We start from the raw sequence: 24646 nt of genomic DNA, 5'->3' as shown, positions 1-24646 counted from the left end.
GGTGTAAAGGAGCCATAGGGATATCCCTACATGGTGTAAAACCAACAAAATGGCTCTACTCCAACCAGGACTGGCCCTAGGGGCAGGTGATCATGGCAGCCTGGGTGCCCACATTGGGGGGTACCAGATCCCCAGGGGTCTTTTCTATTAATTTGGTTTTCTTTGCTTATCCTGGCCCAGGGAAAGGAGTGAGAGCTACAACGATCAATGCTAGACCAGGGGAGGAAGTACGTGATGCAACACCTCCAGGCTGGGCCCCAGCAGGCTCAGGTTCAGACCCTGTCCAGCCCAGGGAGGGAAGCAGCTCCAAGCCAGTCCCAGCCACTTGCACCTGGGCGGGTCCACCACCTGGCAGCCTCTCCTCCGAAGGTCAGAGGTCCTGACTCCACCGCCTCTGCTCTGTTCCATCCTCCTTCCTTCATCCACTCCTCTGCGGAGTGAGCCCATCAGGAAGGTAGGGCGAGGTGCCCCAGTGGGGTGGGGTGCAGGAGGAGAGTACAGCTCAGGGACCATGGTGGGACTGGGAAGGGGTTGGGACATCCTAAATGGATGGGAGGGAATGGCGCAGGGGAACGGTAGGGGCAGTGGTGCAAGTGCTGTTGCGAGGTTGGAGGGGCAGTGTTCCAGTTATTTTTAAGAGCCAAGCAGCCCTCCCCATCTCCATAGGCATACAAGAGAGCAGGACTGGAAAGAGCTGGGCTTTAACTCCTGGCCTCAGTCTCCTGCTGTGGGGTAGTGAGGGTCACTAAATGCAAAAATTCTTCTCTCAGGGCACTAGTCCTCATTCTGTCACCTGCTGCCACAGCTGCCTCTTTGAAAAATCCAACACAAGTAAAACTTACCAAACAACCCACTACATAGAGGGCCAACCCTAGGAAGGGGTGATCAGGGCAGCTATCTTGGGCTCCAAACACTTCCTTTGTTTTCATGTTCAGTCATTTGATGTGTGCAAAAAACATTTTCCACTCAGGACATCGCAACACCTAGGGCCAGCCCTGACTCCAAGCCTACTTGCAGTCACATATGTAGGGTCAGGCACATACATGGGGGAAGAAGATGGGCCAGACTACATCTTCTCTCTGACCATTGCAAGCTGCTGCAACAGCATGCTGGGACCCATTGCAGCTGGTGCAATTTAAAGCAACTCTCACAGTGTTCTAAATTGTTCAGATAACGAATTTCAATCGTATCCCTCTCCAGAATTGAGTCACTGCAAAAGTGGCTTAACACAGCTTCTCCACATACCCCAAATTGCAGAGCTCAGTCATAGCTGAGGACTTGACAAATATGTAAGGGTTATCATTAATAAGTCAACAACTGCCACACAGTAATACCCAAAATTCTACAGTTGTACCCGTATTGACTGTAATGCTTGAATGCATCTCCCATTTTATGGTAACTTCTGGTAAATGTTGATGTTTTATTGGCAACTTGTGTCTGTACATGCCCCTCTCAAACACACACACACACACACACACACACACAAAATACAGTCACAGTTAAAAACAAAACAAAAACATCCTGAAGGGATCAAAAAGTGAGAGAAGGACAAAGAATAACTCTTAATCATATCAGATAAGTAATGCAGATGAAAATGTATGTAAGCATTAATCTTTAACCTTTTTCTTGAGTAGATTACATTACGTACAAGTATTTTTCTAAAACTGTTCAAGTTGCTTCCTCAACTTCAGTTCTCATTAAAAGCCCTGAAGAGCTGTAGTTGCTCTTAACTAACTACAGAATATAATTATTTAAATTTGTTTAAGAGGCTCACACTTTGTCTGGAAGTTAATGGGGGCTCTGAGACTGTCTAGTTTTCAAGATTACTGGGGCATTTCCACTCTGTAGAAAAGTTAAAGTTTTTCTAACTGAGGCACTGCTTAAAAAAAAAAACTCACAAAGCTTCAAACTAAATTTAAAACCATCCTACCTGCCAAGAATCTTATTTCACCATTTTTCTCCAATCCTGCAAATGAAGCATACGTAACAATAAACTCTTTCATTTTCAACTGCCAAGTTTGTCTCTTTTAACAACTTTACTTTTTTGAAGGGCAAATTTTTAAAGAGCTGGTACAAATCTGCTTAAGAAACATTTTAAGTTTTAACTTTAAAATCATACATTTCTATGTAATATTTAAGATACTTATAATAACTTAAAAAGTTACTTTTTTCAAATCAATTTTGACATGATATATTAGAGAACAAGAAAAAACACAACAACAATTCAAGGAATCAAAAACCTCTAGCTCTAGCTCCCTTTGACTGTAATGAATCAGAATCAGGCCTAAGGGAAATGAGTATCATTCCTAAAGCTGTTTATAAAGGCTTAGAAAAAAAATGTCTTGTGCTATTTTAGGTTTTCAAATATTCTTCATCTTCACAGTATTTTGCTATTTACTGTTTAATAATATATCCCTTTGAGCCACCAACATAACTGAGGTTTTCATTTAAACTCAAGTACGGTAATTTAAACTCATACTTCACTCCTTCATGCTCTTCCTTTTTATATACTTTGATACACCCTCAATACATCAACTTTCATGACAAATTTCCATCACTTCATGTTTTCTTTAATTATAAAGAAAACTATTTTCCCCATCTTACTTATATGAGAAAGTGGAACAGATTTTTATATGCTACATCTATTCCAGACTTGAAAAACATTTACCCAGAAAAAAATCACTTGGAAAACAAGAATAAATACTAGATCAAAACTGATTTCTTTGCCAGATGCAAAATGCAGAGAAGATCCTGCAGTGTAACTCAAATCCAGCAAAGATCACTCAGCAAATCGTGAACACCAATCTAAGAGGAAAATATTTTTTTTAAGTGGCAGAAAAACTAAGGGCTTTAGAAAAATAACTGCTGCTCAAGTAGCTAAGAGGTATTTGAATATGAAAGATTAAACTTGTATCGCATAAATCAATTTATGCTTCATGATACTAATGTATTCCTTCATACAAAAATTAGTTGAAGCTCTTGCATGGAAACTTTTTCCTGAAGTAATGTAAAAGCAATGCCAGCATACTGCCATTGCAATTATCACATTTCTATAAAGCAATAACCACATACATGCAAAAAGTTTCATTTGTCACATTACCACTTACAGTATTTATAGAGAAGGAGAAAATGCTGAGGTTTGAACTTAATAATGTAAGGCCATAAATTAGCATCAAATGAAAGAAAAGCAATAAAGCAATGTTGTCACTAATTACTAACAATTAGTCTAAGTACAACAATTAATTTGGGGACTGTAACCTCTATAAAATTAGCAGAACAAAAACTATTTCAATCAATATCCTTTTCTAGCTTCACATTACTAATTTAACTACTTTTTGGCATATCAAAAGTTTTTGAAGGAATTAAAAACACTAAGGAAAATGGAAAAAAACATATGGGTATGACTTGCTACCATGAATATGTTTTGCATATCCTTTTTATTCATGAAAAAAAGATACTAATTGGGGGGAATCAAACTGAATTTTGCTGAAATGGTCAAAAAGTTTATTTTCTTATTTTTTCAATAACCATATAAAATTTTTCATGAAAGGAAGTCTGATTAAAAAAATTCAAAATTATCAAATAGTTTGATAGAGGAAATCTCCAGCATTTTAGTGATATTTCTAGTATTATCACAATACAGTGAATATGAAATACGAATAATAATAATATTCTATCAGGTTCCCATATTTCATTTACTTTTTTTTAATAGCAGTTATCCCTTCATTCTAGCTCTCATCTCAGCCAGAGTTTTATTAACACTGATGCAATGCAGCATAACCTATTGTCATTGGCACAAAGCAATGTCAGTACAAATGTCTCCACATCAGCCTTGCTTCAGGCATTCACTCTATGCTTCAGCTTTGTGTGCTGCTGGCTTCGTAACACAAAGTAAATCAAGCACACAAAATATTTTAATTGGTACAGCTACTCAGGAACAACCTTCATGAGGGCTGGAAAGTGCAGACATCCCATATCAGTTACCATCTACTCAACATCATAAATATAAAAAAAGGGAATATGATATAAAACTGAAATTTTGCAGAATTTTGTACAATGCTGGTAACATACCTGTTACTACTATATTTAATCTCTAGAATGCCATTTTTCTTCACACTTGCCTGCATTTGCTTATTATGAAAATTCAATAATATTTTGATTAAAAAATCCCTAGAAAGTATTTGTTTATAAAAGGGGCTGTTGTGTTTAATACCAATTAAACAATATTAATAAACATTTTATTAAGAAAATATTTTCATAGCGCATGCATGCACACACACACAAAAAGCTTTCTGAGGAAACTTATAGAGTTTAATCAGCATCATATCAATTTATAAGCGTTGGGTGCTTGAAGCACAAATAAACATTCTAAAGGGTTTTAGCGCAAGGAGATAAAATCTCTCTCTGGGGAGACTGCTAGAAACTGCTCCATTGCTTTTGTGCAGACTACTGGAATGTGCTTGCTTTTCATTTCTTTCTTTGTGTCTGGCACTCTGGCCTCACAGGCAGTGTCTTAAGCCATGCAGGGTCAGGGCAAACAGAGAACTGCATTCATGGACAGATCAAGTTTATGTGAGAATCTGCTCCTCCTGTGCCCTCAATTTCCATTTGAATTGTTAATAAAATCTCAGCCTGAAAGCACATGATCCCATCAGTGGGGAAGTCATGCAGAGAATCCTCCATCTCAGAAAAACAAAATTTCTTTATCTTTTTCATCCTCCTCCTGCATTCGTGGGAATTACGCCATGTAACCCCTCCTAAATCAAAACCCCCATCACAACACCTGATTGCCAGTGAGCAGCTTGCAAGAAAAGAAAAAAGAAAAGAAAAGAAACATTTGGATAGCAACAGCAAAACCACAACCACAGTAACTCCACCTCCCTAGCAGTTTTCTGCTTCAGACACCTTCGGGCGAAAGGAAACACAGACATTTAAATTTTTTACGTTAATTTCAAACAGCTGATAACACTACGTGGAAGACTTTCCCACAGCTTTATGACACTGCATGAACTACAGGGCCACAGAGATAATAAAAGGTCATACATAAAGCAAAGAACAGAGCCATACCCCAATTAACTTGGTCTCCCCATGCAAAAACTGTACAGGAACAAGAGCCGAGATTTGCTGCAGGCATCAGACATGCATCTCTTAACCTTGCCACGGTCTAACTGGGCCTCTTGTTTCTTCTGCCTTTGCTCCTCGCAAACTGTTTTAATATTGAACGCTTTTCGGAGGGATGGGCTGATGAAAGAAAACATGAATTTCCTACTTGCCCTTTAAGGTGGGTTAAAGGAGGTGTTAGTAATCAATTACAGAACAAAAGGCAAAATAGAGATTAAAGATTCTAAAGAATAAATGTCTTAGATTAGAAAACAGGTTGTAAAATGTAAGTGTCCCCATATTCCCTCCATCATGCATTACTATTTGTTTAGGAACAAAATGTAAGATGTTACTCAAATAACTCAGGCATGAAATACAACAATCTACTAGGCTTTCCTCAATTTATAGTTGGTCTTTAGACTAGCATACCAGGTTTGAGTGTGACAATAATTTTGTTAACACATGATGGGTTTACATTCTGCAGTTTGGAGGATTTTTCCATTTCTGATGGTAGCTTTTTCTACTGTCTGTAGTTGTCGTTAGCATAAAACAATATGTTATGGAATATGTGACTTTGGGTCCAATCCTGCCAACCCTTACATTCACTGGCTAGTCCTTGCTCACACCAGTTGTCCCATGGACTTCAATTGAGCTACTCATACTAAGACAGGGCCCTTAGATTATAGACTCCCCTCAGGGCAGGGACTATAGCTTTCCCTATGCCTGCTTGGTGCTAAGCAGAATGACCGCACTTTGTAAAAATAACAACAACCTATTTTAATGTTTATCACTTTGAAAATAAAAAAAAATATTTTGCATTTTTTAGAGGTGGTGCAAAATGCAGATACAGTAGGACCTCAGAGTTACAAATGACCAGTCAACCACATACCTCATTTGGAACCAGAAGTATGCAAAAAGGCAGCAGCAGAGACCTAAAAAGAAAAAGAATCGGAAATACAGCACATTACTGTGTCAAACATAAACCACTAAAAAAATAAAGGGAAAGTTTTAAAAAAAAAGATTTGACAAGGTAAGAAAACTTATTCTGTGCTTGTTTCATTTAAATTAACAGATGGTAAAAAGTGACATTTTTCTTCTGCAGGGTAAAGTTTCAAAGCTGTGTTAAGCCAATGTTCAGTTGTAAACTTTTGAAAGTACACCCATAATGTTTTGTTCAGAGTTACGAACATTTCAGAATTACGAACAACCTCCATTCCCAAGGTGTTCATAACACTAAGGTTCTACTGTATGTTATATTAATAGCAAATCAGTAGGATATATTGTAGCAGTTGCTTAGCATGACCACTTTCAGTAGACTGTAAAATTGATTCCATTATAATCCTGCTTTTACACATCTTTAACTAGAGCTAGTTAAATTGTTCCGTAATATAGCTAATGAATTTAACACCTCAATGTCTGTTCACCAGGCACCTGCAAACAGGTCATGGATTTTATTAATTAGTTTGTTAGTTGGTTACAATTCCTCAATGAAAAGTGTGTGCAAACATATTTGACCCTGTGACATATTTTTAAACTGGTTGATAGAAACAAACACTATTTGTTATTTGTACTATGTGATTGGTTACTTAAATCAGAATAAATTGCATCCCTTTTTCTGCTTGCAAATTCTCCACAGACATCTCTGAGGAACCTACTGTAAATTCAATACAAAAGCTGTTAAAATGGCACTTCTCTTACAATTACTCTCATGAACATTTCTTATCATTAGTATTTGCGTAGCATTTGCCCCCAGTGAGCATTCATGGCTTTGATTTCACCAAGCTATGAGTATTTGAAAAACTACACACTGAGCATGAACAGTAGAAAACTTCATTCAGTCAACAGGTTCACACTTAAAGTGCACATTGACAGTTTTAAGGAACTTACAAGCTCTAAAGTCATAAGCACCAGGCAAGATGCTTACAAGCTTTCTGGCCATAGACCACTTCTATCTTTGTGCCGTCATCCACAATGCCCTTATGCTTAGACCAGTGTCCTACGTCTTGTGCATGAACACCTTCTCCTCATTCAAATCCCTCCTTAAAACTCAATTCTTCTGTATAGCCAATTGATGCTAACTCACCTATGAAAGAGACAGTGAAGCCTGCTGTAACAGACCACTAAATGGAACAATTGAAAACAACTGTATATGGCACAGAGATGGTCTTCTAATAAAGTTGGAGCAGAACTGTAATTCAATACATGTGTGGATACTTTGTAGATTGCTTACTAACGGTGTCTCCTGCACAGCTCTCACTATGTTTCAGTCATTTATATATGGCACTAGATAAACGATTTAAAGATCCATCAGATAAATACCACTGGAGTTTTTCTTTCACACTTTTTGATAGATTTTAAACAATAAACAAAACAACTTGTGGTCCTTACTCAATTTTTATCAGGCAATCTCCAAGTGACTTTAATGGCATTTTGGATGAGCAGAAATTTAGAGATTTTGTTGCAATTTAAAGGACTCAATTCAAATTGTGGGGAGAGGGGAATCAGGCAATGCTAAAGTCAGTTCCAAGAAAAAAATATCAAGGGTGAGATTTTTTAAAGCACCTAAAGCCTTTTCTTCACCAGAGGGGAAAGGGGAAAGATGTGTTCTTAATTATGTTAGCTAACTTGAGTCAGCTATTATGAGGTAACACCTGAATGAAGACGAAGCACATTGTAGTTTTCACACATGTGAGCAGGTCAAGTAAACCCTATGTTCCTTCTTAGCCTTTAGCTTGAACAGCTAACTGTCATAAAAACTGCAAACTGCCTTGTCTTCACTAGAATTTTACCTTGCATTAACTAAGAACACACCTTTTATTTTCTAGTGAATACAAGGCCTTAGAGAGTTGGGTACTTAATTCCATTCAGTGGGCATTGGTAACCCAATTCCTGCAGTGTCTTTTGAAAACTCCACTAGAAATAGGCTCTTTTGTACAATTGTAGTATTTTCTAGTCTTTTCTTTTTTCCTTAACATGTTGTTTAATAGATTACGCTTCATGCTATAAAGCAGGGGTCGGCAACGTTTGGCACGCGGCTCGCCAGGGTAAGGACCCTGGCGGGCCGGGCCAGTTTTATTTACCTGCTGACGCGGCAGGTTCGGCCGTTCGCGGCCCCCACTGACCGCGGTTTACCGTCCCAGTTCAATGGGGGCAGTGAGAAGCCGTGGCCAGCACATCGCTCGCCCGCGCCGCTTCCCGCCACCCCCATTGGCCCGGGACGGCGAACCACGGCCCGTGGGGGCCGCGAACGGCCGAACCTGCTGCATCAGCAGGTAAATAAAACTGGCCTGGCCCGCCAGGGTGCTTACCCTGGCGAGCCGCGTGCCAAACGTTGCCAACCCCTGCTGTAAAGTGTATGACATAAAACACATTGGTTGTGCAAGATCAGTTGCCTTTAAAACCTCCCCAAGGGCAGATCAAATAGTACCAGTCTAAATCCGCAGCCACAGAGTGAAAGTCAATACAAATTTTAATGTGATGTTACCACTCCACTGCCAATGTGATAATGAGCATGAGCTTTTTCATACTGACTATGAGCTCTATGGGCATAACAACTAAAGTTTCCTGGAAAATTAGGATCTCTCCCTCTTTATCACAGTCATGCCTAAGGGTACATGACAGGTTCCAGTTCAACAAGACATCCAATATTATTGTTCTTTATTTATATTATAATAGTGTCAGAAAACCCAACCAAATCATGGCCCCATTGTGGTAGGCACTATACAATCAATAAGACATTACCTGCTCTAAAGAGCTTACAATCCAAATAGAAAAGAGAGAGACACGAGAGAAAGGATGTTCCCATCATTTTTACAGAAGGCGAAATTCTGGCCCCATCTAAGTTAATAACAAAACTCCCACTGACTTCAGTGGCCAGAGAAATTAAGTGACTTTCCTAAGGTTATTATATAGGAAGTTTGTGACAGAGCCAGGAACTGAAAGCAGATATCCCGAATCCCAGTCCAATGCCTTAACCACAACAGCATCCTTCCTCAGTATCGACATGTCTCCTAACTTTCCATTAATACACTCTCTCACCCACACCTTTTATTCTCTCCTTGACTCAACCTCCAACTCTGGAACTCAGTTCCCTGCAGGAATTTGCTTAAAGCAGGCATCTACAGGAAAGTTGACATACTGAACCCTGAGCCTTGAAGATGTGGGCCCCAACAAATTACTTTGCAGAGGGCTCCAAGCTTTATTTGAACCAGTCCTGAACCTAATTTCTGCATTACATAACTTATTATTTTAATGATTCAACCTTAATAATTTAAACTCAATTTAGTAGAATTCCTTCTTGAAGCTATAATGAATTGTTGTGCGTCTACATTACAGAAAGACAACAAATGCATTTCTTGATCATTTCAAGTAAGCTTTTCCTTATTCAATATTCTGATCTGCTATGGGTATAATCAAACTAAAACATCCACAAACTACATCATATTCCCCCAATTTATATAATCCACCTCTATCACTACCACAACATTTACTAAAGGTGTTAATTGCTATGTTATCAGCTGATAAACTAGCTAGACTGTAACAGTACATCCGTCCTTTAAGGTACTATACATAATAGAAGCAAATAGCTACAGACTTCCCCATAACATGTAAAGCATTGAAGATTTATGCACGGTAATAAGCAGTAGTAAATTTACTTCTCTCTTAACATGCTCCTTTATTATTTGGTCATCAAATGGGAAATTAAAAAAAAATAAATCAAACAATACAATTTCTAGAAAAATCTAATTATTACTGCATCTCACATTTAGTTTATATATCAAAGGCACGGAAAAGACAACTTTATGCAAACTAGTTGTGAATTTCCGTGTCTTTTAAAAGACTGGAACAACTCAGCATACTACAAAAGTTACACACAATCACAGACTCCACTTTGCCTGTACTTTTCATCCTCACCTTCACTAGTCTATTCCAGTGCTGAGTAGATCTGAGGTGAGACTACCCATTGTGCTAAATTATGTGATCTTGTAATGCGAACACTTTGCTCTATGAACTTGATTTAAAATACATTTATAACCTCACCTATATTCAAACTCCGGGCTCCATAAGTGAAAGATTATAGAATTAATTGACCCATATTATCACCTTGCCATTGCAAATGTACACCTTAGAACATTACCACTTCCAATGAAAATATCAGCACACCTGATAACTAATTTCTAATTTAATTGACTCACAAAATATCTCTCACTAGCAAAAATAGGACAATGCACTTTGGATGGATAGGAACCAACCTCACTCTAGCCTGTAAAGGATTGGGTCCTGGGACAGCTAGAGGTCAGTGGTCTCAGGGTGGGGGGGGGAGGGTTGGTGGGTGCTCAGGCTGCTTGGAATGAAGGGTCTGCTTGTGGAAGAAAGTAACTCTTGTTGGGGATGGAGGGTGCTGGTCTCCTGAGGGATAGTTGGGTACTGGAGCAACTGAGGAGAAGAACATTTTAAGTATCTGGAGCTGAGTTTGCTGGGCAGATTCTGTTGTTGCCAGCTGCAGGAGTGGGGTGAGCCTCTCAGGCCAGTATCATCCCATTGACTTGTGCATCTGCCCCCACTTCCACCTTCTTCTCCATCTACCACCACCTCCTGCCACTCCTACCTGCTCAGCAGACACCACAGCAGTCTCTAGACATCAAAGGGCAAAACTGCAGGCAAATGCCTGCTCCCTTCCCACAGCTAAGCTGAAAGTGTGAGAATCCAGCTGGGTTGAGAGAATGAGTGACAGGGCAGCTAAACAGGCGACTGTCATGAAAGTTGCAAGACACTTGACAGCTCTACATACTAGAGTGTTTTAAGGTCACTGGAGGTAGAATAGCTTTCCAGTGCATCATTAGCAACAACATTTTCATAAGCATATTTTCATGAAGCTTCTCAAGAAGTTTCACAAGGCAGAAATGAGTCAACCTAGTTTAACAAATCAAATTTGGATTTAATAGGTACCATATGAAGCAAGGTTAGAGGATAAGCTACTGTTTTGTGGTTTGTTTTTGTTGTTGTTTTGGGTGTGTTATTTCCTGGTGGTGGTGATTTTTTTGATAGAGAAGAAAAGGAAAGAATTCTAGAATAATAGAGAGGAATTGAATTCAGATGGTATCTTAAACATCCAAATAAATAGAAATAGGGATCCACAGAAATGGTTGTATCCGAAGTGCAAATAAATCAAACGAAGATATAAAGATGGAGAAGGTAAAAACAAATAAATGGGAATAAAAGTACATAAGGTTTTAAATTAAAATCAGAAACCCATGTGTTTAATTCTAAAGGGAACAGTGAGTGCCAGAATATTGAGTTATATGTTACTTTACTGAAGACTAGGTCAAGATCTTATCAGCTCTATTATGAAGAATGTCAATAAAAGGCTGCACAATGATAAAATGTTTAATTAAAAAAAAGAACATGGTGCAACTTATCAAGTCCTTTGTATTAATCAGAAAGAGGAGCCAAATGTATTATGTTCTCTGAGTTACAATTCATACTAAATAGTTCGCTGCCCCCACTCTCCACACCCAATCAAATATTCTTATGATTGTGAAATCTTGGATGGAGATAGATTTGTTTATATCAGATCTTTTGCAAATATGCTTATCTGCCTCAGGAACACTTTATTTACTTTGAACATCTGAGCCTACTGTGATGGAATAAACACTTGGGTCTTGTTTGCAGGATCTCTCAGTTGAATAAGTGACACATTGACAATTTTAAGTAACAAAACAAAGGCTTAATATTGATTCAACATGTTGATTAAAAAGTAACAGGAACAACCAGATTTAACTAAGTTTTTTGTTTATAATTTATATCGCCCTGAATGAATACCAGATCTGTCCTAAAGATGTTAAACATCTAAGTAGACAAAGTAACTGACTAAGAAGCAGAGAGAAAGGATACAGAAGCAAATAACAAAACATGTATGGTTGGTACACATCTTGTTTTCTCCAAGGTGAAGGGGTTTTTCAAATTATTTTTTTCATGAACTAACTTAAAAGACAAGGTGAGGCATGAGTGCAAGGACTCAAGAAGGATTTAAAAGTAGGAGAGCATGGTTGCTCAGTGTACAGAAATAAAACAAGAGGGATGAAGGACCAGAAGCTGCAGAACTAAAAAAGGAACATCCTGATGCCACCCTGGCCTTCCATGCAAGGGGAGCAGGAAAAAGTCCAAAGAGCAGCTACAGATGCATCATAAAGGAGACTTCAGCTGGAGCACATCTCAGAGAGGCTATTCAGGACTCCCCATACACCATGGGAAAGCTATTCAGGCCTATGCTTTAGAGGCACAAACTGACTCCAATGGGAACTGAAGATTATCTAGAGTTTTTTCTTAATTATTCCAGAACAGAAAGCACCACAAATTACACTAAAAAATAGGAAATGTCTCTCATTGGAATGGATACACCAACCAGGTGAGTGAGTCTCAGAGACACTGAAAGAAAAAAATAAATAAAACAGAATGGTAGTTTGGAGCACATGCAGAGTTACCCCCAGAGTTTTTGATCTGATACAAAACCTAAATATCAACACTTGTGACTAACAAAACATCGTGTGGACAGGAATGATACATGAGTGTGTCATTTAGGGCAACACTAATGTTTCTGACCATGAAGTTCTGTAGCCTCAACCAGAAACTCGGCTGATGGAGAAGAGAAATGATGCAGTAGGTATGAATATTAATACCTTTTTATAGGATGTTGTATAGGACCTGAATGTTATATATGCAACAAATGCAATGGTGATGGGGTCCAATACCCTACCTTTAAAAAAATAATGGGTAATTACCAAGAATAAACAAACACCTACCAATCCCCAAAATAAAAGTTTTAGTAAACCAAAGACATCTGGAGAAAAATTCCACACAGCAATGAAGAACAGAGTTCAGGATCTTAGAAACAGAAGATGAAGACCCATTAGGTCATCTAGTGTTTCCTCTGGAATTTCCAGATTGTTCCCTACAGTACATTTTTTAGTCCTCAGAGACTAGTCTAGTTTTAAAATATCCCTAGCAATAGGAGAGCCACCATTTCCTTTGGAAAATGATTCCACTGTCCTCTCTCTCTCTCTCCCTATCAGAATGTATTTCCTGATATTCAGCCTACAATTTCCTCTGACAAGATTGAGATCTTTAAGGATTTCTACATGTATGTTTTTGTATCTGAGCACAGACCTCTGAAACAGTTACATGCAAACTACAGTCACAGAGAAGTATCTAGGAAGCAAAATTGGTGATGACATTAGGACCTAAGGCTGAGGAAGAGGTCTGCTTAATTGAGCTAAAGGAAAGATCCCATTGGTAGAAACCAACAGATTCCTAGGGCGAAATCCTTGTCCCATCAAACTCAAAGACAAAATTCCCATTGACTTCAATGGGGACAGGATTTCACCCCTATATTTTATTCACAGTGCAGTACCACACAGAGAAAGTAAAAATGAAGCATCTTGAATCAGGGTACCCACAATTCCTCATGTTTTCCCTCACCATAAGAGCCAAGATTTCCCCCTGAACTCCAACAGAGGTAGTCAAATTAGTTCCACATGTCAGATCCTAAATGTAACATTTTCCCTTGCAATTGTGCACAATGAGGACGGGCTCTCATGTGGCTTCGTTAACAAAAATGCAGTACTCAATAATTAATAAATTCCTTTGCATGAAGTAATGGGTGGCAGAACTATTCTCTGGGGGACAAAATTCAGAAGTAATGACATTGTGGGTATTACATACATGTAATAAAGTGGATGTGACTTACACTCCACGTAGGCAGAAAATGGAAAAAGCAACAAACAGCAAATTAAGATCAAATAGGTTCCCTATTTACTTATAGCTTCTTGTTGGTTGCCTGACTTAATACAACGCCAACCTTCTGTCCTTAGCCTGCAGTTTCTCATTTGCACCCACTTTCCAACATGTCACTTACAGCACCATTTATGTTACGTTTGAATTTGGTCCTAGGTTCCTCGGCTTGCGTGCTGCCAAAATTCCTAATGGAGCAGTTCCTGTTCAAGCAAGCATAATCCCTTGCAATAGATATTAAAACCTAATTTATCAATAGACAAGAAAATGGCAAACTGTAACTATTGTCTATATGCAGCATCTCTATTCAATACACTATGTTGACACTTATGTCTTGTGGCACCATACAAGCAAATAAAATTTAATACAATTGGTGAACCAAAACCACATCCTTGGAAAAAATTCTATGATGAAACAACACTAGCTGTGAAGTTTACAGATCAAAGAACATATGTACTACTTCCGAACATACAAAAATGGATTATAGAGGCAGTTCCCAGTCAGAGTTAAATATATATAATCCAGCTCTCATGAATGCATGTATGGACAAGGATGACCAGATGCTAGAACAATTAAAACACCTGGAAAACTCCAGCACAATATAAAATCTATAGCCAACGGAATCATAAAGCTGTGTGCCAGAGGAAGCCATTGTACGCAGTGAAGTATCAAGACGAAATAGGGATTTGATCTATCAAAAATGCATATACACACCCCAACATTGAACCCCTATACTGTGATACTCTCTTATGTTCCCCCATAACCCTAGAACAGAGTTATCCTCCTACACTTGACTCTCTGACCATGTGGCTTTTCCCCATCCCTGCTCTCTACCCCCAGTTTCACAAGCTCTTATTTTTCAACCTCCCTCATTCTCCCCAGCTCCTGCCTGCTCCTTATATCATGTTTTGGTAAAAACAAATAGGATGGAAAATCCATTATGGTAGGTGCTATACAAATATATAGGAAGGCACATTTCCTGCCCAAAAGAGCTTACAGATTCACAACAAAGCCAAGACACAACAAATGAAACAAGAGGATAGAAATGGGGAGGGGAGACAAAGATAACACCAATAATGTGTGTTTCCATAAGCTAACTGTATGCACAACTTGACGGCTCTGAATCATTAAAATTATAAAGTGTGTTTTACACTGTAACCACTAGTGGGTGTACCATGCTGGTAACTCCTAATTTGATATTTCTGCTGCTACAATCTATAATACTACCAGAAGCAAAACATGTTTTAAGATGTATGAATCATGGGGATTACAGCTACCTATTTTTCTCTCCAAAGGAAATAATCCTCTCATTAGGCCCAATTCTCCACTCTGTTACACTGTTGAGTTACAACCATGTAAAACTGATGTAGCAGAGTGGAGAATCAGGTGCCTGAAGTCCCAAGCATCCTGACAGCTTGGAAATCAGGGCAGTATTTTATACATTTTTTCCATTTTTAATTTCTGTTGTGGTCCATGAACTGTCCCCTCAGCTGTAACTTAGTGATGACACTCCAGCATACATTCTGCTGGCAGTGTCACATATACCACTGAGTAGCAAAGGAGAATGGAGCTTGACTATAGCTGTAAGATATCTACTGTTGTGACCAAAGTAAATTTCATATTTTACTCTTATTTCTTATTGAGTAGAAAAATGAATATGAAGAACTTTAGCAAACCATGAACTGCTGGAAAAGAATGGAACATACCTTGCACCCACAAAGAGGTTCCATTCTCCAATTATAGTCAGTGCTGCATGTGACATCACCAGGAAAGCAGGGTGTCATGCTGAACAGGTGCAGTTCCAGGGAACAAGTACTTCACAGTCTGCAACAGAAGAATGAAGCATAATTCCACTCAGAATGGTGATTCTGTAAAAAATGTATTGCACAGTTCCAAGATTATTGTCTTTCAATGATCCCATATCAGATCTGTTCAGTTTACAAGTAGAACAATATTTTCTCTAACTCTCAGCCCTGCAAACTCAACTGGTGATCTGAGAATCATGCTGTATTTTTATGACTTGTGCATCACCAGCAATAATCCTAACCCAATTCAGGAATATTATAAAATGACTGCCATTAAAAATTTGACAATTACCATTGACAGGTAAAATTCACTTTATCTTGGCATTTGCCCCTTTCTTGTATTTATAATGTACTTAGTATGTAATGGAATATTGAATGCCATGGTAACAGTTTCAAAATGTTGCAATAATTGAATGGTGACCACTACAGACGTAGTTATTGCACAACTGAGCTGAAGGCTACACATATCAAGATGAAGATTATGTTATTGGAATTTAGTTAACTCTCTTGACGATGCATGAGCCAAAATGGAATCCTGCCCACCCCCCCCAAATCTGCATTGATTTCTATAGAACGAGCAAGAGTAAAAAAGTAGAGCATAAATGTGTTCTTGTTATTAAGGGGTAAACAGAGAGCATGTAGAATACAGAGAGGTAATCTGCTGCTCTCAGACCATTACTTTTCTGATTATCAGTGAATTTCAGGCCAAATTCAGCCCTGGATGTGAGTGGAAACAACTCCAGTTGAATCAATGGCGCTGCACCCATTTATGCAATGGCTTAATTGAACCCTTTATTGTTTAAAATACCAGTGTGTTTACAGATTCCTTAACCTCTTTATTTGGAGCACTAAGATAATAACACTAAAGTTCTGGAAGCTTTTTAAATAAAATGTGCAGACCAATCTTAAAAGGATATTATTCTAATACAGAAGGGGAAAAATACACTGAGAATTCTCTGGAGGTTTTTTTTCTATTTTGCTTTGCTAAAAGAACTTCAAACATCTCTCATTTTATTGTTAGGCTTGTGACCCATGTATATACCTACACAAGGTAAGTGAACTGATTCACCATGGAATACATCTCTTTCATTAACATCCAGTTCTATACCTTGTCTGAGCATCATACATATGTTATAAGAGGACAAAATCTATAGGAAGTATGGTCCAAAAAGTCAGCTATGTATATACTGTAGTTGAGCTAGTCCATAAAAGCAAATAAGTCATTTGGTAAATGGTATCCTCTATAAATTCCCTGTCTCCCACCACAAAAATTCCTATACACAAAGCCATAGACAGTTACAATTACTGGGGTTCATCTAGCTACACCTCTACCCCAATATAACGCAACCCGATATAACACGAATTCGGATATAACGCGGTAAAGCAGCGCTCTGGGGGATGGGGCTGCGCACTCCGGTGGATCAAAGCAAGTTCAATATAACGCGGTTTCACCTAAAACACGGAAAGATTTTTTTGGCTCCCGAGGACAGCGTTATATCAAGATAGAGGTGTACTTGCTGTTAACCCATGATATGCAGATTTAAATGCAATCAGGGACTGAATAAGTTTCAACTTTATGGGAAAAACTCAAATTTCAGTGCCTCAACTGGTGGCCTATCAATCAGAAGCTAAATACTTATACAGTGGTAACAACTTCACCTTCACGCTCTGCAAAAAGTTCTCCACAGTGTTGACATGATGAGTGAGGAGGTACATTTCTAGCTAGAGGCATAAAGTTTATGGTAGTAATAAAGAAAAATATACATATTGAATATCACTACACTCAGGACACCTTGCATGACTCAAGTCCCTATTAATTTTCAGTATCACAGTTAATCTGCCTAACATGCATTGGAGAATAATTTGAAACATATGCCCCTTGTATTGCTGGCCTCAAAAATGCCGAGCTCTGCACTTTGAAGGGTCAATAACTTATGTAGAATATCTTAGGAAATACAGCAGTGTCACAGAACTTGGGTCTAGTTTAAGTACACGGAAGTAGGGAGTCGTTGACATGCTCTGCCTCATAACCGAAACTGCCCATCTCTTAATACACATCTAACACAGAACCCAAAACAAATCATAATACAGCTGACGTTGTAATTTCCTCACCATTGTCTGCAACAAGAACTTTAGTTATTTTAAATCTAAAATTAAGAGAAGCAGGTCTTTGGTGATGTTTGTTAATTTGCACAGATCTATGGAAATCATCATACTGTAGAGACTTAAAACTAGATATATGTGGGAACAGCACTTTCTATTCCATGAAAAAAGTTGAGATTTTGAAAAAAAAAAATCTGAATTTAAATGAAAAAAAATCTCAACATTTTTCACAGGAAGGAAAAGTGAGAAAATTCCATTGGGAGAGAACCAAAATGGATTTTTTTGGCTTATCAGCTATTTGCCTGGAGGGTGAGCAGGCAGGCTGCCCAGCTCTCCAGTCTCCCCAGCAGCCTCCTGGCAGACTGTCTGCCCAGATTGCCAGGCAGCCAAGGGAATCAGGGAAAGCAGGCAATCAGGTTGCCTGCCTGGTTTCTCTTGAAAATTTTGATTAAGTCAAATAACCATTTTCCAACAAACAAAAATGTGCTGTCAGGAAAATTTTCAGCCAGGTCTAGTTAGAACAGAAACTACATAACTACATATATTATATTATGTATGTTCTGATCATCTATTTTAGGGAGGAAATAGGTTTGCTATATTTAATTTTTTAGGATTTGCTGAAGTATGATCTGGTGCTAGAGGTCATCATTAGCCAAGGATTGAAAGAGCAAACACAAATGCATTCTGGCACTTAGAGTGCAGAAGGTGGGGGCCCACAAGGATTCTAAAAATTAATACTGGCCACTCCAGACTTGGATTAAACTCCCAGGGTTACAGCTTCTCTCTTCATCTTGGTAGATGCTGCCACCACCCAAGTGCAGAACCCCTTTGAGAGCCCAGGAAGGCGCACTTGGGAATTCCTTCCAGTGGGGTACCCTCAAGCCCTACCCCCACCACCACCCGGGGAAGAGCTGAGAAACAAAACAAAAAAAAAGAAATCCGCTCTTGGCACTAGCTAATTAAACAACATGTGCGCAAATCTCTTAAGACACACAAATCCAATTCTGTTCTTAAAAAAGGTAAAATTTATTAATAAAAAAAGGGAAGAAAATACATCCGGGAACTCAGGCTATTGCTAGATTTTTAAAAGTGCAACTACAAGGATTAAGCACCAAGTATAACTTTCTTGAGGTACGGTTTAAAGGTTACAAACAAAACAAAAGTACCTGGGGTTAGCACAGAGGAATCCACAAGCCTTAACAAAATAAAAGGGATAAACCTAATCACGTCTTCCTATACATTTCCTGATCTATTTACATATCTGGGGTTTTAAATGAGTAGTTTCTAAGTATGATACTGATGATTTTTTCATACCTGGCCCAAACTTCTTACAGCATAGCTCTGCCCTGTCTGCTTCTCCCCCAGAGAACAGACAGACAGACAAAAAGGAGTCTTTTTTCAATTTTAAAAAATTCTAGCCTTCCCATTGGCTCTTTTGGCGAGGTGCCCACTATGCATAGCAATGAGACTTTTTAACCCTTTACAGGTAGAGCAATTAGAGAACAGCTACTAAGAGGGATTTTATAGCTACTGGCTGGCTGGGTAGCCATAAAAGGGAGCTACCCCCACCCTCTTCATTTATCACAATGTTATGATCATCTATTTTAGGGAGGAATTAGGTTTGCTATATTATTTAATTTTCTAGGATTTGATGAAATATGATCAGGTGCTTGAGGTCATCATTTGCCAAGGATTGAAAGAGCAAACACAAATGCATTTTTATTTAAGGGAAGTGCAGTAGGAATTTGAGGCCGTCAAGATATTTGAATGCCCCAATACTTTACATCCTTATGTAAAAATGCTAGAAACTGTAATTAGGGATGAAACCAACACAACTGTTTGAGGACAGAGCCATTCAGCAACAGAGTGGCTTTGCACCGGGCCAGGGGCTCGTCCTCGTCTTCCTTGCTGCCCTGGTCAGAGATCATTGCTCTGCCCTGCAAAGACCAGACCCTTCCCCACACCTTGTGCCCGCAGCAATAGAGTGTCACCAGCACCAGAGATATGCAGAGAACTCTCTGCACCTCTGTGGTCACAACCCTGTTCATTCACTCACCCACCAGCCATGAGTGTTTGAGTCATGCCCAGACAGGAACTGTTCAGCAACACCCCTCAGCTGGGGACTCTGCCTCCTTCTTGCAGTCCTGGCCGGGTCACTGCTGCGCCAGGTGAGGATTGCAGCCTCCCCCGCACCTTGTGCCACGGTGCCTTGGGCCCCTCTGTCAGTGCGGTGAGATCCCTGAAGCCCACCTCACATTGCTGTCTTAACCCGAGCCCCAACCCTTTCCTCCCCCCTTAGTTTCCAGCAACTGTAAAAAAAAAAAAAATCTTTAAAATAAAAATCTATATTAATTGTAGAAAAATTGAATTCTGCCAAACCTAAGAATAAAGAATCTACAAGTATTAGGCTGAAATGCCTGTAAATTTTTCTCATAAACAACTACTATGTGACAGCTCTTAGGTGTTTCTCCCCCAAACTTCCACATTTGTTGCTATTATAAAATATTGAGGAAATGTGTATCTTGTGTGGTGTCCCTAACCTCTGACTGCCAGAATCTGGGAATGGGTGACAGGGGATGGATCACTTGATGATTACCTGTTTTGTTCATTCCCTCTGGGGTACCTGGCATTGGCTAGAATACTGGGCTAGATTGACCTTTGTTCTGACCCAGTATGGCCATTCTTATGTATGTACATGTGTGGATACGCTTCCCTCCAACTCTCTCATGGGGGGAGTCGTCAGCCCTTCTTGCAATTCAAAAGATATACATGTCCCTAGAGCTTCTTACAGCAAGAACAAGATGGCAGTTCCACAGACTCCTTCAACTCTTCCAGTCAAACTCTCACAACCAGCGGTAACTTCCAGTGCCTTTCTCTGGCACCCAGTGAGATAGGGAGTACATCATCTCTGGATCCAAAAGGATTAGTAAAGTCTATGAAGACACACACCTCACAGTGGACACCAGCGAACATGATTCAGCTGCTGAGTTCTCCAGGCTGTCTCCAGTTTCCCATATTTATAGCCTCCTCCTTGCTAAGCTCCAATTGGTTCAGCCTTCAGATGGTGACTAATGTCCTGCCAGGTGGCTTGCCCACAACAAAACTTCCTATATATAGTTGAAAACAGCTACTAACCATGTGAAGAAGAACAGGCAACAATACCAGCCAAAGTGGGACTCAGCAAGGTCAGGCACCACACTAGCTTCCCTCATGCAACCAAGTCAATGCCCTTTCAACCCTGACCTGTAAGCCCTGTGCTAGTCTCGTCCTGAGCAGACACTGCCGACCAATGCTGAAATCAGTGGTGAGTGTTATGAGGAGGCCAGATGGCCACTAAGGCTCAATTTTCGCTTTGTGATTCCAGCTCAGAACCCAGTTCTGCAGGAGAGCAGAGGCCAAGCACGCAGAGGCCAAGCACACACTGTCCCACTGCAACGCCATTCCCTGTTGGGAGCTCACAAGAGAAAGAATTGGGGGCCAGCCAGCCACCCCCAGGAGGATCAGACATTCTTCTCTTCAGTCAACTCCAATTACAACTTGTCCACATTCAGCTGCTGCTGCAAGGCAGAGAATTTGCACTTGTTTTGCCTCCTAGCTAGACCTGTTGTCAGAGCTTCAGCACCAAAGAGCGTACTCTTGAGAGAACGCCATTTCTAAAAGCAGTGCCTTCCCATCCCAACACACACACCCTGTCCTGCAGACAGCAGTCATGTGGTATTTTGGTCTCTACACAGTGGATTAAAAAGAGAAGATTCCTAAGGTAGTTGCCAGTTGAACCACCACCATTTTCAACAAGCAGCCCAGTCTAATGAATCATGAGAACTGTGGGAGAACCATAGCTGACATCCTGGCATGTACATTACCTGCTCTCCACCCCCCATACTCTTCGCACCTCCATCCCCCAAAACAAAGATCATAGTCAGACACAGCCCCGCACCCCATTCCGAATACAGGCTGATGTCTCACTAAGTGCTGACCCTAGCCCCGAAACAGATGTGCCCTTCGCTGCAGGAAGGTCACTAAGACGTGTACTTTGCAAAAAGCTCCTCTGTCAAGAGGTTGGATAAATAACCCAGCTCCCTAAGAACAAAAAGCAAGTGATCCAAAACAAAGCAGGTCCTCAAGGAATCAATTCTGATCATGGAGCAGGTCCTCAAGGAATCAATTCTGAAACACTGAGAGGAGAGGAAAGTGATCAGGAACAGTCAGCATGGATTCACCAAGGGGAAGTCGTGCCTGACTAACCTAATTGCCTTCTATGATGAGATAACTGGCTCTGTGGATGAGGGGAAAGCAGTGGATGTGTTATTCCTTGACTTTAGCAAAGCTTTTGATACGGTCTCCCACAGTATTCTTGCCGCCAAGTTAAAGAAGTATGGGCTGGATGAATGGACAGTAAGGTGGATAGAAAGCTGGCTAGATCGTCGGGCTCAGCGGGTAGTGATCAATGGCTCCATGTCTAGTTGGCAGCCAGTTTCAAGCGGAGTGCCCCAAGGGTCAGTCCTGGGGCCGGTTTTGTTTAATATCTTTATTAATGATCTGGAGGATGGTGTGGACTGCACTCTCAGCAAGTTTGCAGATGACACTAAACTAGGAGGCAAGGTAGATACACTAGAGGGTAGGGATTGGATACAGAGGGACCTAGACAAATTAGAGGATTGGGCCAAAAAAAACCTGATGAGGTTCAACAAGGACAAGTGCAGAGTCCTGCACTTAGGATGGAAGAATCCCATGCACTGCTACAGACTAGGGACCGAATGGCTAGGTAGCAGTTCTGCAGAAAAGGACCTAGGGGTCACAGTGGACGAGAAGCTGGATATGAGTCAACAGTGTGCTCTTGTTGCCAAGAAGGCTAACGGCATTTTGGGCTGTATAAGTAGGGGCATTGCCAGCAGATTGAGGAACGTGATCGTTCCCCTTTATTCGACATTGGTGAGGCCTCATCTGGAGTACTGTGTCCAGTTTTGGGCCCCACACTACAAGAAGGATGTGGAAAAATTGGAAAGAGTCCAGTGGAGGGCAACAAAAATGATTAGGGGGCTGGAGCACATGACTTATGAAGAGAGGCTGAGGGAACTGGGATTGTTTAGTCTCCAGAAGAGAAGAATGAGGGGGGATTTGATAGCAGCCTTCAACTACCTGAAGGGGGGTTCCAAAGAGGATGGAGCTCGGCTGTTCTCAGCAGTGGCAGATGACAGAACAAGGAGCAATGGTCTCAAGTTGCAGTGGGGGAGGTCCAGTTTGGATATTAGGCCTTGGCTACACTTACCCGGTAGTTCGACGGCTGGAAATCGAACTTCTGGGTTCGACTTATCGCGTCTAGTCTGGACGTGATAAGTCGAACCCGGAAGTGCTCGCCGTCGACTGCGGTACTCCAGCTCGCCGAGAGGAGTACCGCGGAGTCGACGGGGGAGCCTGCCTGCCGCGTGTGGACCAAGGTAAGTTCGAACTAATTCGAACTAAGGTACTTCGAACTTCAGCTACGTTATTCACGTAGCTGAAGTTGCGTACCTTAGTTCGAATTAGGGGGGTAGTGTAGACCAAGCCTTAGGAAACACTATTTCACTAGGAGGGTGGTGAAGCACTGGAATGCATTACCTAGGGAGGTGGTGGAGTCTCCTTGCTTGGAGGTTTTTAAGGCCTGGCTTGACAAAGCCCTGGCTGGGATGATTTAGTTGGGAATTGGTCCTGCTTTGAGCAGGGGGTTGGACTAGATAACCTCTTGAGGTCCCTTCCAACCCTGATATTCTATGATTCATGTGAACAGAAGAAAAGTTCATGTTTCAGCAAATTTTGAAGCATTTTTGCACTGCAGTAGACTTTTCAATTTGAATTCATGCTACAGTACAATATTGTAAAAGGTATTTTAAAATATTCTGAATGAAGCAGAAACTCTTGCTGGACTGGGTGATTGAGAGCCTTAACGTCCATTTAAAAATCCTGCATCCAAAAGTGTTCATATTGCAGTGATGGAATTCAAAAACAGGAAGTGGAATGAGGTCAGAGAGGCAAAGACATGGAATTATGAATTTTATCCTACCCTGCCCAGGAGACCTTAAATAAACTGATGACATTTGGATTTACCATCATCCACACTGAGAAGATGTTCCTGCGTATACCCTGGATATTTCTAAATGTGAAAAAACTCATTGTTTGTAGATTTTAAACTGATTTAGTGGCTAAATCAGAATCCCACAGCCTTTCATTCAGAATTCAATGCCCTGAAGGCTGCTACCACATTATATGCTATTGAAAGTGGTAGCACATGCTCTGGCAGAGATCCTGCAGCATGACAGCACCAAATCAGCGAATTCTCTTCTCCCTGTTTGATATTTTTCCTTCTCATCTCACACCTATATTGGGGCTAAATCCTGTCTCTTTCCCTGCCATCCAAGTTTCAGCAGCTGGGTGTGACATAGGGAGGTTGTATGGCGTTTGGTAAGGAAAGAGATCCAGATCATGCAGAGGAGGAGCTCTGCTGCCAGCTCCCCATCGTACTCAGTGAGGATAGTGGAGAAGCAGAGTTGCAGATCCACCTGACCTATGCCTGCTACTCCTCTGCCATGCCTCTCTAAAACCCTGCTGCATATGGGCCCTCTGGGGCAGGGCCGGCTCCAGGCACCAGCTTACCAAGCAGGTGCTTGGGGCGGCCACTTTGGAGAGGGGCGGCACGTCCAGCTGTTCGGCGGCAATTCGGCAGGCGGTCCCTCACTCCTGCTCGGAGCAAAGGACCTCCCACCGAATTGCCAGATCACAGCATTTTTTTTTTTTTTTTTGGTTTGGCTGCTTGGGGCGGCCAAAACCCTGAAGCCAGCCCTGCTCTGGGGAGCCCCCAGATAGCTGGCCTT

General features: G+C 40.6%; 1 long non-coding RNA gene across 2 annotated transcripts in view; it reads right to left on the bottom strand.

Annotated features, from left to right (window-relative positions):
- Positions 1-24646, bottom strand: part of LOC117888955 — a 329393-nt gene that overhangs the window by 239429 nt on the left and 65318 nt on the right. The window contains exon 3 of one of the 2 annotated variants that reach the window (XR_004648389.1): positions 15597-15758. This is a non-coding gene — a long non-coding RNA (uncharacterized LOC117888955). The remainder of the gene's footprint in view (positions 1-15596; positions 15759-24646) is intronic. The other variant, XR_004648388.1, reaches the window with a different exon arrangement.

This window comes from Trachemys scripta, chromosome 1 (assembly GCF_013100865.1).
Source record: "Trachemys scripta elegans isolate TJP31775 chromosome 1, CAS_Tse_1.0, whole genome shotgun sequence".
NCBI lineage: Eukaryota > Metazoa > Chordata > Testudines > Emydidae > Trachemys > Trachemys scripta.
Note: the sequence above shows the minus strand (reverse complement) of the source record. Positions and strands in the feature narration are given on the sequence as shown.